The 16,181-nt window shown below is 39.9% G+C and overlaps 1 long non-coding RNA gene across 1 annotated transcript in view; it reads left to right on the top strand.

The window, feature by feature from the left end:
- The window catches only part of LOC123378185, a 108,375-nt gene that overhangs the window by 44,103 nt on the left and 48,091 nt on the right, over positions 1 to 16,181 (top strand). The window contains exon 2 of the long non-coding RNA XR_006582497.1: positions 15,833 to 15,898. This is a non-coding gene — a long non-coding RNA (uncharacterized LOC123378185). The remainder of the gene's footprint in view (positions 1 to 15,832; positions 15,899 to 16,181) is intronic.

The raw sequence follows: 16,181 nt of genomic DNA, 5'->3' as shown, positions 1-16,181 counted from the left end.
AGACTTCCCATCTGAACAACTTCTTCCATGATGGGGGGAAAAGTGGACCTTTTGTCTGAAGTATCTGGTACTAGCTAATTGCGTGATGGCTAGATGGGTCACTAGTCTGATTCAAGCTGGGAATTCCTGTTTTACAGTCTGGAAAGAAACCAGCTAATGTTTTTGCACCATGCTGGGAAGTAATTTCAGTTTTAGCTCTTGTGAAAGGCAAGGCCTCTAACAATATGTAGTAGCAGACAAAACGAGAAGAAAATAGCAGGTTGCTGATTTACAGGTTGTTGAATGGGGAGATGGTGTTGGTCAGAATACTGCTATGGCAAGTCTTCTAACATCAATAGGTCTGCATGGATCAGCTCAGCTCATCTTACATTTCATTGTGTGATCTCTCAACTGTCAGCAGTATGAGCTCTAGACTGGTTACAATTATATAACTTTCTTTTGATGTGCTTGGTCAAAACTTTCAAAAAGTTTTTGCTGCTGCATTCCAAACAAATACATTCTTCTTTTGTTCAGAGAGTGAAACAAGAAGAATAGCTGCATATACATGCAGAGAATACATGACTAAAGAATAGGCCAAGTCAATAGCCACAGTCAGAACAAGTGGAACAGCAATATGACATTTGATTGCTGGAAAAAATATAGCAAAAATGATATACTGTTGAGCAAATGTATAGCTTTCAGCTTGGACAATGCTGCAATGGTTTATCAGGCAGACAGATAATTCTGTAATCAAAAGGCTAAAGTCAGTGAACCCTCTGATTGTCTATGCTCACTGCTTTGTGCCACTTGGGAGATCTTTGCAGCAAGTTTAGAATAAAGGCATTATATCAGCGTCACTCAAGAAGACGAGAGCAGACATCTATTGCCTCTTCAAGCAGCTGTTATATTCCAAATCTGTCACAGAATCTCTCTAGCTATTTAACTGGAAATCTAAATCAGCAAGTGGCCAGCTCCTAACTTTGCGTATGAACTAAAGCAGATCTTTTAGAAAAACATCCTGTCTTGATTTTTAAAATTGCCAGTGGTGGAGAACCTATTACATCCCCTGATAAGTTGTTGCAGTAGTTAATTACTCTCACTTTTAAATTGTACCTTATTTCTAGTTTAAATTGGTCTAGCTTCAGCTTCCAGCTATTGGACCTGGTTATACCTTTGCTTTGTCTGCCAAGTTTGAACAGCTCTCTATTATGAAATTTCTGTTTTTCATGTAGGTACTTCTAGACTGTGCTCAAATCCCCCCTCCCTTCCTTAACTGTCTCTTTGATAAGCTTAATAGATTGAGCTCCTTGAGTCTTTCACTACAAGACATGTTTTCCAATTCTTTAATCATTCTTGTGCCTCCTCTCTGAACCCTTTCCAATTTATCAACATCTTTCTTGAATTGTGGATACCACAACTGGACACAATGTACCAGTAGTGGTCACACCAGTGCCAAATACATAAAATATAACTTATCTATTCCTACTCAATAGTCTCCTGTTTATACATCCAAGTGTTGCATTAGCAGCTGTGTACAGTTAATACAGCATGGCCCTCAACTCTCTTTCAGAGACAGTTTCCCAGGCTAGCGGCTGTAAATATGCACTGCATTCTTAATTCATATGTGTATGACATTTAACTGTATTGAAACACACATTGTTTGGTTACACTTCGCCTACCAGGCAACCCAGATTGATCTGTATTAGCCCACCAGCAGCTTATCGTGGTGACCCAGGAGCCAAAGTTTGCCGACGCCTGAATTATTGGGTCAGCTTATGAACGGGTTATAAAAATTTTGCATATTTACTTATGCATCTTGAGGGGGAGAGGAGGGTCAGCTTATAAACAAACCGGCTTTGATTGAGTATATATGGTAATTGGTATTGTTTTGTCTGGGTTTTTTTGTTCTGCTACAACAAAAAAGCTTTACTAAAGATATTGAAGTAAATGTGACTTTGTGTGGTGTCTGTAAAGTATGTGCTGCAGCCATTTCATAAAGAGGTGAAACATTGTCCAATTTAGACATGTCTGTCATACATATACAGTAACTTCTTGCTTAACATTGTAGTTCTGTTCTTGAAAAATGCGACTTTAAGTAAAATGATGTTAAGTGAATCCCATTTCCCCATAAGAATTAATGTAAATGTGGGGGTTAGGTTCCAGGGATTTTTTTTTTGCCAGACAAAAGACATATACATATACAATGTCAAGTTTTAAACAAACAATTTAATAATGTACTTCACAATGATTGTGAAGCTTGGTTGACATAGTGGAGTCAGAGGGTGAAAGAGGGTTGATCGTCCGGCTGCTCCTCTTGCTGTTCTTTCCAAAGTGCTGGGGGGTGCTCAACCCCTGGCTCTGCCCCAGGCCAGCCCCGCTCCACTCCCTCCCCCTGAGTACGCAGCTTCCTCGGTCCCCCCCCCTCAGCCCCCAAGCCTCCTGAGCGCCGCAAAACAGGTGATTGCTGAAGGCTAGAGGAGGGAGGGGGGGGAGTTGCTGATCCGTGGGGCTGATAGCGGGGGCGGAAGGGAACTGATTCAGGGGTTGCCAGCCCACTCTGGTTCCAAGCCCCCATGGCCAAACAACATTATAAGCAAACATTGCAGAACTTCAAACGAGTATGTTCTCTAATAGATCAACAATGTAACAACAAAACAACGGTAACCGGAATGATGATAAGTGAGGAGTTACTGTACGTGATAACATGGAGGGGAAAGAAGAGAGACCCATTGTGCTAGGTTCTGTACAAACACATGGTCCACACTGTAATGGCTCTCCTTTTGGATAAATAGTTATGTTCAGAAATTCCAGTTTGCATTCTCAGTAAAGGATTGGTGTGTATCTGCGGAGGAACTAAATAGCAGGTGTATTCTAGTATTGATACGGAGTTAGACAGCCACTGCAGTGGTATACAGAAAACATCAATGTAAAGACAAGATCGTGTGGTTTTTGTCACAGTTTCCATGTACCCCTTTCTGTGATCTGCTGAAGGGATATCCTCTCATGTATCAGACCATCGCCTCTCTCTAGGCATGGGCCCACAGTCCCCTCCTTTCTGATGGGATTTGAGACTGCAGCTGTCTGCCATTGTACTGTGATTACCTGAAGCAGGTCTGAGTCCAGCCTCTGAGGTTTGCTTTCTCTCTAAGGGCCATAACGGTTACAAATGACAACACAGCTCATCCAAAGCAGAGTACTTTTATTTAAGGAGTAAAGCATACAGAGCACACACACACTGCAGTAAAAGGTCTAAATGCACACTAAATGTACCAGAAGTCACCATCATCCTCATAGGGGAGCCTGGCAGGTCCAAGTCCTTCCAACCATTCAACAGGATTGAACAAAAGACCCATATCCATTTGTTGAATCAAAAAGAAGGCTTCTCTCAAGTTAATCTCCACTTTTAATACCAAAAGCCCTTTCTTTGTCTCCGTAGGTTTCTCATACCAATCTGAACCAGTATATGCAAATCACCCCCTGTGGTGATACCTCTCTGGACCTGTTTACAGTCCCAGGATTGCAGTAATTACCCCCTTGCTTTTTTTTATTTCCGGGAGGAATTGTGGTAACACTCCCCCCACGGAGTAGAATAATCCCTTCTCCATATAACCTTCATAAATATTATGCAGTTGTCACCAAAGAAACTGCACATGGTTACAATATTTGTCACAGCCCTTATTCACATGAACAACACCTCTGAATACTCATTCTGGTGCAGAGCCAGAGTTCTAACTTTGACAATTTTAAAGCAAATGACTGATCAGTCATCATATATGATCATACAATTGACATTTAAAATACTGTGGACCAGATCTTTGGCAGGTGTAAATCAGTGTGTAGCACTAGTGAAGTCAATGGAACAATACTGATTTAGAGCAGCTGAGGAACTGACCCCACATACATGTATAATTATCGGCTAAATAATCATAAATTATTTTTTAAAAAATCCCATAGAAGAATTGCTGTGAAAATACTCCACCTCAATGCAAATGACTGAGTTAGGTAGCACACTGTCATCACATTTAAATGTTCCTTACTGTGAAGCATTACTAAAAGAGTTAAATACTCTCCTTTGTTCACAGCAGGATTCCCATTGATGTCACTTGCATCAAAGACCACATTTGACCTAACTTATAGATTATGGTTCATAATTCAGAACCTCCCACTTGAAATCAAGTTTCACCACCTGAAAGGAATTTATTTCAATGCCCCAAATATTACCAAAAAAAATTGGCACTGTTTTGTGGTGATTCTATCATATTAACTTGGTTGATCAATTTTGTAACCTTGAAACAGTTTCTGGAATACTGGAAAATAAAAGGCAAAGGCTTCTACAGAGATCTGACACAGAAATCACAGTGGAAACAGTGAATTTCATTGTTCATATTGTATCCATGACATCAGTACTCTGCTGAACAGCTGGCTGCAGGTACTGGCTCAGAGTTTGAGGGTCAGTGGCAACAAGTTTCACAGACAGTTTCTGATTGATGCCATCAGCAATGACAGTGGATTTTCTAGTGTAGTGGTGAAAATCAGTGGGGAGGTAGACTTGGCGAGTAGTGGCACACTGCTGCTAACTCATCACTGCCAAGTGAGGCAAGATTTTATCCAATCACTTCAATATGATGGACAGCAGCAATACTGCAGCAGTCCTTGTCTTAATGCAGGTTGTGAGCAACTACTGTGGTGGTACATTAAACTTGTCTGACCTGCAAATAGAAAATGGGTTAGGGTAGGAAAGTTCACATTGCCCCTAAAATGCATTGGACCTAATCAGTCTTTTATTTTAACTAATTGAGCTCCTTGTTCTTTTTCCCCCATTTGGTTTCATTTCTGTAGTTTTATTGTACTTTAACCAAGAGGACTATACAGTAGGTTATCATAAGCAAGTTCTCTCTCAAACTATACTGAGCATCTTTTACTTTGGATAGCAATTTTAAACTAACTAGATTAATGCAAACACATGAGACGCACTTTGATTTCCAACTGTTACAATATTTCATGATAGGTGATAAAATTAAACCTTGGTAGCTTGAGATCTAAATCTATCTATATCTAGTGACAAAGTTCCTCCTCTACCTAGGTGGGTCTTGCGCTTATTGGCAGATTTGCACACCTCAGTGATCTTTCCCTCTGGTAGAATCCACAGTCTGGGTCAACTCCTCCTATGTCCAATCAGGAGTTGGGAGGTTTGGCGGGAACCCGGGCCCGCCCTCTACTCCGGGTTCCAGCCCAGGGCCCTGTGGATTGCAGCTGTCTATAGTACCTCCTGTAACAGCTGCATGACAGCTACAACCCCCTGGGCTACTTCCCAATGGCCTCCTCCAAACACCTTCTTTATCCTCACCACAGGACCTTCCTCCTGGTGTCTGATAATGCTTGTACTCCTTAGTCCTCCAGCAGCACTCTCTCTCCCTCTCCCTCTCCCTCTCAGCTCCTTGTGCCTCTTGCTCCTAGCTCCTCACACACTCCCCCACAAACTGCAGTGAGCTCCTTTTTAAACCCAGGTGCCCTGATTAGCCTGCCTTGATTGGCTGCAGGTGTTCTAATCAGCTTGTCTGCCTTAATTGGTTCTAGCAGGTTCCTGATTACTCTAGTGCAGCCCCTGCTCTGGTCACTCAGGGAACAGAAAACTACTCAGCCAGCGACCAGTATATTTGCCCTCTACCAGACTCCTGTACCCCACTGGTTTCAGTCTGTCACAATATATATATGTCTGAAGAGCTGGGAAAATGAAAAGCTTTGAAATTATTATTCAGATAACTATATAGAGGTTTGGAATCCACAGTACAAATGCACTTTTCATTTTAAACACTGTCCTGATTTTTTCCCAATTAGTTATTCAAAGATCATTGTTGTTTCTTCCAAGAAATAATAGTCAGTAATATTGCAGTGAAAATGTTGCTTTTCCCCTCCCAAAATAATCATGTCTAAAAATATTTGATAAAGTCCAGTTTTGACGGTGATATAGCATGTAATGTTTTTCTCCTGTTTGGTTTGCTCCTAAATTCATTGTTACAGCTTGTGTTAGGAAAGACAAATGTGTACTTAGCATTCACCACTGAAGGAACAGACAAAAAAAGTTCTAAACGCTGAAGCCTGAAATCTCTAGTGGAATATCATAACAGTTGAAAGATTATGTTTCTGTACTTCTTCCTTGGCCACTTCTCAAATGTATTTGCTCCTGTCAAGAAAAAAAAAATCCACTGCTGAATGTTAAAAAGCATTTCTTTTTGTGTTTCAATATCTGTTTCTTAAATGTTTTGCTATCCTTTACCAGCAATTTTGACATCCTGCTGCTTCACATTATTGGAAATGAAAATCGTCTGAGTTCATGCAAGTTAGCCACGCTTTTGTTTCCCATTTTTTCTCTTGTCACTCAACACTTAGTATGTCTTATAAGCGCTTAAGTCAAGAATTGTATGAATATTATGAAGAGCCTACTTCACTCATTACATTTCTCGTAGAATAAATAGTTGAAACAGTAGTGAAAAGGTTTTTCTTTTTTAGTAGAACTATAGGACATTAGAGGATAATGTCAGAAAAAAACTTGGAGGCTTTAGTGTTCAGATATAACACCACTTCTTTATCTTCACTATTAAACTCTCTTAAAAGCTTGTCATAACTAGCCTAAAGATGATTTCTCACTCTGGAGAATTCATCAAAGATATAAACAGAACAATATTTGTATGCAGCTAACAATGTTCAGTCAAAAATGTTATACAGCAATCAATTATCCATTGGGAATTTAACAAAAAACTCTGACAAAATCATTAGGGCACTACAAACCATTGGTACTTGTAACAGAGCACTTGCATAGCCATACAGTCACCCTAACAAATATTCAGATATGAGATACTTCATAACAACTGCCTTCTGCCCCAGGTGGAGGATTTCATGTGGACATTTAGAAGCAGTGTTGTACTGCAACTGTTACCTTTATCGAACTCAGGATAGCCTGATGTCAGAGAAAAAGATCAGTTTTACAAAGGATTTAAAGGGGAACAAAAGCTATATGTTGTTGGTCTGCATTTTAGTTCAGAGTGTCTTAGAATCTCTGTAGAAAAAAGGAATACACCAATTTAGCATAGCTTTTAATACAGTAGTGTTCACAGATGGAGAAAGGAAAAATAGTCCCCCCCTACTGTACTACTGCTGTATGAAATATAGGGATATCTGTTGCGATTCGTGTAGGAGTACAGCTGTAAGGGGTAACACAAGAGTACTTGAGGAAAAACTAATATCCTCATAGAAGCTACAGTGATTCTGGACAAACCTTCAATCAATTTATCAAAATGCTTGCAATTCCCACTTCAAAGCAGGTGAAATAAATGGTCCAGAACATTTTAATAAACAACGACAAAAACCTAATGCATATTCCATTAGTTCTTGCCAACTCTTGTTCTATTAGTGGAAATCCATTCTCCATATGCTACAGTGGTGACCTTTCTATTATAAATTCAAGGACTCATAAAACAGATGGTTGAGACATCCACTCCCTCCCCCACCCTGTCCTGTTCTAAGGGACAAAGTATGCGTATTAAAAGAATCTAGGAAATGGCTATATCATAACTTTGTGACGATAAGTTATGATACACTTTATCTGCATTATTTTAAGCATACAAGCATTTGCTATGGTGCTATGGATGAATAATGTGTAAAGACTTTTTGGAGGGAGCTTGCGGGACGGGACATATAGCTTTAGTAATTGAGGCTGAAGGTAGCTCTTGTTTCCACAGGCAGATTGCTATCTAATAATCACATACTAATGTACAGTACTTCACTGACTTAACATTTACATAGCATTTAAAAATACCAAGATAGGTTTTTGCCTTTGTCAGTGAACTGAACATTTGGAAAAGAGGATAATGGAGAAAGTGGCACATAGGCGAATGTTTATTGTTAAAGCTGCAGACTGGGCCATATTCTGATCTGTTACATTTAACAAATTTAGACTAACTCCATTGATTTTTGTGCTGCAGTGGCATATTAAGATGGAAAACATACGTTCTGCACTATAAACATGGTTCTTGTATGGCAGTTTCTCAGAATTGCAGGATAAACTAAGAACACCTAAGAGGGGCAGCATCACCAGCTTTATGGCGGAGAAATCTCTTTTTCAGCACACCATTCTCTCTATCATTTTTTATGCAGATGTTCTTCTGAATCATCCTTCTGCAAAAAAGTAAATGAGAGATTGTTCTCTGTAGTAGGTGATTATTAAATGACACCAGTATAAATTAGTAGTAACTTTATTGAAAGTCCTGGATGTGGAAACAAGATTAACCTTGGTAAGCAGTGTTTTATAGGGCTCCAACCAAGTAGTTATGTATACTTCTGCTTATATTTTTATTATTTATCAAGCACTCCAAAGTATGTTGGGCACCATCCAGAATACAAATCTCTGCTTCTTACAACTTAAGAGCAAATTCTGACACCTTTACTCATACCGATTAGCACCTAAGTACTGGAGTGGTCCGACTGAAATCAACAGGTCAATTCACAGGGTAAAGTACTTCTCAATATGAATAAAAGAATCAAAATTTGATTCTAAATAGACAAAACTGGAGAGGTGAAAGGAATAGAACATACAAGCAAAATGTCTGAGACAGTTTATCAAACATCAGGTTAATTCCATATTCCCCCCCCCCTTTATTCCACCCTCCTTCACCTCTACTTTCTGTCCCTCTTGTCTCTCCAGTCTTCCCTTCTAAAAGAGAGTCCTCCTACCCTACCTCACATGTCCTTGTTCCTTTTCTCCATACTAGACCTTGGGCAGGGGTGAAAGTAGAAATAGGGACTTACCAGTACGGGATTGGGTTGGGGCTGGCTCTGGCCCCTGGAATGGGTGGGGATGGGGGGGGTGGGGTCAGAGCCAGCCCCAGTCCGCCCTGTACTGGTAAGTGGCCTCCCCCGCCCCTGCTGGGGGAGCAGCGGCAGCCGGGGCCTCTGGCAGAGGTTTAAAGGGCCAGGGCCGTAGAGGCAGCGGGAGCCCTGGGCCCTTTAAATAGCCCCCGCCGCTACTCCAGGGCTCTGGAGGCTATTTAAAGGGCCCAGGACCCCCCTGCTTCTACTGCCCCGGCCCATCAAAGCCCTGGGGTAGTGGCGGCGGGGCTCCGGCGGCTATTTAAAGGGCCCAGGGCAATAGAGGCAGTGGGAGCCCCGGCCCTTTAAATATCTCCCAGAGCCCTGCTACCCCAGGGCTCCAGCAGCGGGGCTCTCGCAGCAATTTAAAGGGCCTGGGGCTCCAGCTGCTGCTGGGCGCCCCAGGCCCTTTAAATTGCTGCCTGGGGAAGCCAGACCGCCCCGTACAGCGCACCGGCTTACTTTCAACTCTGACCTTGGGATGAATGTGAAAAGGTAAAACATGAGGATTACAACAAAAAGCAGTTAGCCAGTTAGGAGATACCCTCAATGCCCATACATACTGTAACTTCTCAGGGGACAGTATAACTCAGACTTGCCCTGCAAAGTTTTAGCTTGTGTTTATAGCTCAGTGGGGTTACTCTGGATTTCCTCCAGTGTGAGAGCAGAATCTAGCTGGTCCATTGTCTCATTTTAGTGTGCTACTGACAACATCTTCCCAGTGCAAATAAAATCTAAATGTTATCTTTAATTTGTTTCATGCTATGCTTATCTAACACTAAAAATGATTGTCCACAAAAGCATCTGTAACCATGCCACTTTTCTGTAGAACAGAGAAATGGTCAGAAACCCTTAAAATATCTATTCCATTTCCAAAGATCATTTCTTACATCCCTAAGAGAGGTTTAAATTCATTGCCTTCCCTAAGGGCACAGGGCAAAGCCCTGCGATTTGTCGTGATGTGTGGACGGGATATGTTATGACTTCGTGGAGTACTGAATTGATAGGGTCAAAGACAGAGCAGATCCCTGTTCTCAGGTTCAGGGCTTCCTGCTGTAGAATCCTGTCTTCCAGTTTAACTGCCATGTATGTGTTTCCAGTGTAGATCATCATCTCTCTTGTTACATAGCAGTGTTCTCACTTTGCTGCTCCCAAATGCTGCTTTGCTCATGTAACAGTAATTTTATATTGTTGATGCTTATTGCTGTCATTGGCATTCAGCCTATGTAACTTAATGCATCTTTATACTCTATTGATCCTGCTTGCTATGTCTTGTGTGCTGCAAAATCCAAGCCAAAATATGTATGTAGGCTGTCAGAGAGAAAATGATTGGCATCTGCCATCACTGCTTATTATGTCAAGGGCTTGACAAGTCTTTCCTTTAAAAATCCAAATGTAATGAATGTCATTCAAACCTTCCAGATGCTGCATTAAGAGACAAGCTGGATTATAGCTAGAATAATGGCTGATATGCAAGGTCATTTGTACACAATGAAATGCATACTCTCATTATCCTGCGGCTAAAAGTAGTAAATGCTCACAAAATATTTTTTTCTTAAGTCATAGCAAATCATGAAATCTAAAGGTTCTTTAGTGCCCAAGATTCTCAGCAGCAGATCACACATTTTCAATGGTTCAAAACATATTACATGTTTGTGATGGCAACACTCAAAAATTAATTTCAGATACACACCAAAAGTTTGGATATTTATCCTCCCTAAACAGACCTGTGAGAATCTGTGAATTTGAACTGGAAATCTCGTGAGAACAAGCTTCTTTACTAGATTTCCAATACTTTCTGCTTTTGGTGGAGCAAACAAAAATCCCTAACAGCCTTCTCACACTTCTTGAGTCCTTCTGTAGTGAACCATCTTTTTGTTCTAGCTGTACCATGAAAATGAAATTATTAGGACAGAAGAAATGAGTTCACTACAGCAGGTTCAGTTTGAGGTCATGTCTTGGGTTTGAATTGTCCCCCTTCCCTCCCGTTTATACTGCAATATTTGATAAAAGCAGAAACGTAGAAAGTATAATGATATTTTACAAGGAGTTGTTATAAAGATTATGTAGTTTTTGGAATGTAATTCTGGATGTTTATAATGCGAGGCAGCCTAAGATATGCCCATTACTTTATAAAACTTTAAAGTGTATTGGCTATTGTACTTAATTGGTTCCATGGTTGAGGGAGAGAGAGCTGATTGTCCTTTTGATGAGATGTAGATTTTCAGGGGCCTGGTGTCTGCAAAGAGTCCTATTTATATATGTGGCTTAGTTAAATCACTTGTTGAAGCACTGAACATTATTCCCCATTTAAATATGACCCATAATCACGTAGCATAGGAGTTACTCAAAAGACACATGAGATTTGCCAATTTAAAACAGTTCTTGTGTGCTAATTTCCAATAACTGAGTGTGGGCCTGGCACTGGATATTGAAAGATTCCAAATTTGTTTCCTTGGCAATTAAGAATCAATTAGCTGCCTCCAAATCTCTTTCATGCAATTCAGTCGTATAATCAATGCCTACTAGCATTCATAACAAAGGTTATGGATCTCCTCCAATCAGATTAATATAAAATTTCTGGATTTAAATCCAGAAAACATATGCCAGTAGTTTGATGGTAATTGTCGGAGAACAGAATAATGTATGACTCATATAATATTGCACTCTCACAATCATTTGTAAGTGATTTTTATTTGAGAAGTATATGTGTATCCTGGGGATAAGCGGTTCTGGACATTAGAGGTATAGGGTATGATCCTTTGAAGTCAGTGAAAACTCATTGATTTCAATAGGTATTGGATCAGGCTCATAGCTCTCAGACTATGACAGTTTGACAGCAAGTGTAACACATGCACACAGAGACATATTTTAGGTGATGCAGGTATCACCACTTATAGTTAAGATGTTTCCCAGCACTTCCCATTCTAAGACTGTGTTTTCAGTTGCTCATAAGTTTGCCAAACTAATAATTCAGATGAGGGTTTTATTTTTTATTTTTTTAATGCCAGATGTCTGCCTCAGGCTGCATTTTTTTGGGAAGTTTCAACTAAAATGGTTCAGTTTTTTCTGACAATGAGATGAAGGGAAAATATTTTGTTTTACCCATATTCAAAAAAATCTTACAATTGTTCCATTGAAAAGCTCTAAGGCCTCTATGCTTTGAAGCAGAGGCTTGGAATTTGGTAATGTATGTGTGCTGGGGATCAGCTTAGTGTCAGAAATATACCTTTGCTATTCCTGAGTAAAGGTTCCCAAAATTGGCCAAGTTACAAGCCTCTGGAAAAATCTCGGCTCTCACATGCTCTATAGAAACTTCTTAGAGTTTGGCAGCAAAATTCTCTAAAGATTCCAGCTACACTAAGTATTCTCCATCCCAGGATTGCAATGCCAAATATGAAAACTGCACATTTGTCTTAAAAGGCCATTCTCAGGCTTTGTGTATACATTGGCTCTCTGCTGCACTGCCTTGAGTCTGCACTCACATGTTTCTACTGTCACTCAGTCCTCTGCTGATTCTGCTTGTGGTGTCAGAGCATTGCATACATAACATGAACCTCTGCCTAGCATAGCAACCCATTCTAACCAGCTCTCGCCAGTGCCTCTCAAAGGTACCATTCCACACACTGCTGCTCTCCATCTCACTTCTGAATCTGCCTGGGATCCACACTGCACCTGCACACTGTTTCTCAGCCCTGCTTGAGACTCTGTACTAGCTAATACTGCAGAAGCTCATGTCAAATGTCTGTCACTTTTTAAAAAAAAAGGCAATATCACACATTCTGTGATAGCATGACAAACAATCAGCCCTAACCATTCTCAGCAATGCCTCAATTTTCTAAGCAGCTAACCAGTTGGTTTCTTCCAGTTTAGTGATGAAGTTCCTTCTCCACTCTTAGATAAGTTATTGCTTGAACATTTGCAGTAAAGGGTAGAATCTGAAGTAACTGAGACTGGTTATTGGAGACAACTGGCTATTGGGTGAGATGGCAGAAGGCCAATGGAGAAAACTTAAGTACAAAGTCTTGTAATAGTAGATACAAAAAATGCTTTTCTATGATATATTTTTGCTTAATGCACTCAGAGTAGAAATTAATTTGTTTTGCAAACAGGCTTAGATCTCGGTAAATTCTTAAGTTCCTTGGTCTTTAAAGAATTTATTTTCTGTGTCTGGTTCCAATTGTGGAAGGGCTACAATTTTCTATCCCTACAATACAGATTCTCTGATTTGATGGCAGTTTTGCAACTATGAGAACTGGGCTAGGTTTAGCTGCTGTAGGTAATTTTTGTTTTAGGTAGATGGGTAGTGTGGTTAGTTTGATCGACTGTATCATTTCTTGTTTAATGGGGCCACTATTTGTTCATGAATTGAATGGATGCAATTCCCAGACTGTGTGTGGTAAAGCAGATATATTCTATATCTTCTAATTTGGCAAGGTGAGATCACCTTTTTCTTTGCCAGTTGCTTTATAAGAAGCAACTAATTTATCGTGGTGGTCTTGCTGTTTTTCCTCCATAGGACAGAGCCAGATATGTTTTGTCTTCACGTTCTTCCTATTTTTATAGATAATTTTACCTCTATATGATTCTCTTTTTTTTGCCTTCTGGGGACTGGGGGGAAGTAGGATGGATGCAAACATGAGCTTGTGGAACATCTTTAAGTATATGAGAGAAGTTTGAGCACATCTGCTGCTACTTCCAAGAAGATTACTAACTAGTGCCTTAACAGGATGGCAGTGCCTGCCTGAAAGACACATACTCTTGAGGCGTTGATCTTTCTAGAAAATAGAGTCTAGGTGGTCTGTTATTCCACCTGGATAAGAGGGAGGTGGGAATGACTCTGCAGAGGGACAGTACCCAGGGTGTGTATTAAGGAATTCTTAGAGAACAGCCCAGGGAGCTTTGGGAAATAGACGGGGATGTATTTTGTTTTGTTTTGAGCTCCTTCTTTGAATAAAACCAAAACTCAGGAAAGGGGTAAGTTCTGATCTGCTAGAGCTTTTGTATTGTGTTTAGAGCCGGGGGGAAGCTCACATGCTAGATAGGATGGTTTTTGTGATGTGAAGACCTAGTAAATGGACTGAGTGACATTGCATAATAACTTCATATAAGCCACCAAATAACTATCAAATTGAAATAATTTTCTGTTACTGTTGACCTATTCAATATCATAATGGTGATCTAATGACAGAGGGATGTTTATTATAATGCAACAGTTTTGGTTTATAAGGGTTCATTTGAACTGTTTTCTGGTTTCAACTCTTGTGCTTCACACACCTTGAGTTTGAGTTGGAATATTCCCTACCTTGCCCCTGATAGCATGAAGTATCCCTGCCTTGCCCCTGGTTTCAGATAGTTTACACAGAGCTACTCTGTACTTCCATTATCAATCACCTGAGTCAGCCAACTGCCCCTTTCCCTCCCTCTGCTAAGTGATATTTAAAAGATTCATAGTATATTTACTGAGGCTATTTTAGATGCTTTGGAAAAATGGGACAATGGAAGCTCTGTGTGTGTGTGTGTGTATCAAGAGCAACAGATAGACCTTTGGGGTAAATGTACAAAAGCTGTATTAGGTTTTGCTTTGCTGGGATGATGAACTTGCTGTTCGTGTCATTTAGAGTATTGCCTCAGAACACGTAGCGTAGGTATCTAGCACAAAATCACTGATACTTTATTTTTGCCCTTGTAGTTCTTCTCCTGCTTAATATTCCAGAGTAAATAAAATGGGATTATTTTAGCAAATAATGATGTATCTTTTAAAATAAAAATCAGGTTTGAATGAAACATCATTAAAAGGTTAATACCAATTTTTCTTACACTTCAGGAACATAAATTTCACTGTTCGTGTCACCTTCACATTCTAATCCTGATTTCTAGCTGATGAATAAACAGACTGAAGATTATCTCACAGTGTACATTCATGTGTAAAATGAAATTCCCATTAAAGTTCATTGCTTCAAATGAAATATGCTTTGTAACATTTCCTGTAGAGATCCCTGCTGAGTTCTGTCATGATATGCTGCAATCCAGGCTGTCTTCTCTCATCCTTCTACTTAGCACTAGAATAATGTGACTTGTTTTTTTTTTTTTGATGCTTTGTAAAGTTTTTGACAGATGATGCCAACAATGTGTGCATTATTCAATAATTTGATTGGAGAGTAATGGCAAATGGTCTTGGGCCATCAGTGACATATTTATTTAAAAGATTTATTAAAATATTTTTAGTCCTTTAATTACATTAGTGTGATTTTAGTTCCCCATTGCCTCTGATTAACATTTTGGTGTTTATCTGTATATAAGTACGTATGGGATGAGACCTTCACCCCTGTTCCAGCCCCCAGGGGAAAGCGCTGGAGTTTAATAAAGGAGCTTTAAAAGCTAGGCCCACAATCCACTTGGAGTTGGAGTTGAATACTTGGAGAAAGCGGAATCTTCTCTTTCACTTTTCTTTCCATTGGTTCCTCGTCACTACGGTCTAGATGCTTTAAGCAAGGCCCTAAAGCTGATCCATAGCATGAAATATTCCCCAACACACACAAACATCTCTTCTCAATTATAAGACTCTCTGTACTCATCTAAAATAAGATGTATATAGATGATCACCTCATGTCTGATTTGTATATGTTAAATCATGTAATGAACATGAGCCGCTTGCAGGAGTAATGACCTTTGAAATGAAACCTTGTGAAGTTAGAACCAGATACCTTCCCTTAAAATAAAAACTTATCTGTAGGGGAAAAGGGTATTCCTTATAATCCTTCAGCACAAAAAACTAGGTAAATTTATATTCTCATTTGACATGCAACTAAATGGGGGGTGGAATCTTTATAAACTGAAAGAACTAAAAGATTTGGAAGAGGGCAAGACTTTCACCTGATCTTGTTGCCTCTCTGGAGAAGACATCTTCAGAATGGGTATAGGGCATTTCCTGGTCCTTGGTAAATAAAGGGTTAACTCAATTTAGCTCCTCCTGGCTGTTTCACAGGTGCTCAGGAAGAAGGCTATAAGAGTGGCTGATTGGGCAAAGAGCTGAGAGAGTGTTTGTGGAAAGGTAGGTTCTAGATTAGGGGTGAGGGGATAGATCACAAACTAGAAACCCTTGCTTTTTATTTTATCACTTTACTTCTGGCTGATTGTGGATGTTTGTTTCTTGCTGAGTCATTTCACCAGTTTATAAAACTTCTAGTAAGAATTTCAGACTTGCTGTTGCTAGATATTTACTCACCTCCTCCAAAGAAGAGGATTGTTACCCAAAAATAAAAAAAGCAAACACACAACCCAAAACAGAATCCCCTTCTTTGTTGAATCCTTCTTGTGTTACCACTGTTGTGTAA

This window comes from Mauremys mutica, chromosome 10 (assembly GCF_020497125.1).
Source record: "Mauremys mutica isolate MM-2020 ecotype Southern chromosome 10, ASM2049712v1, whole genome shotgun sequence".
Classification (NCBI taxonomy): domain Eukaryota; kingdom Metazoa; phylum Chordata; order Testudines; family Geoemydidae; genus Mauremys; species Mauremys mutica.
Note: the sequence above shows the minus strand (reverse complement) of the source record. Positions and strands in the feature narration are given on the sequence as shown.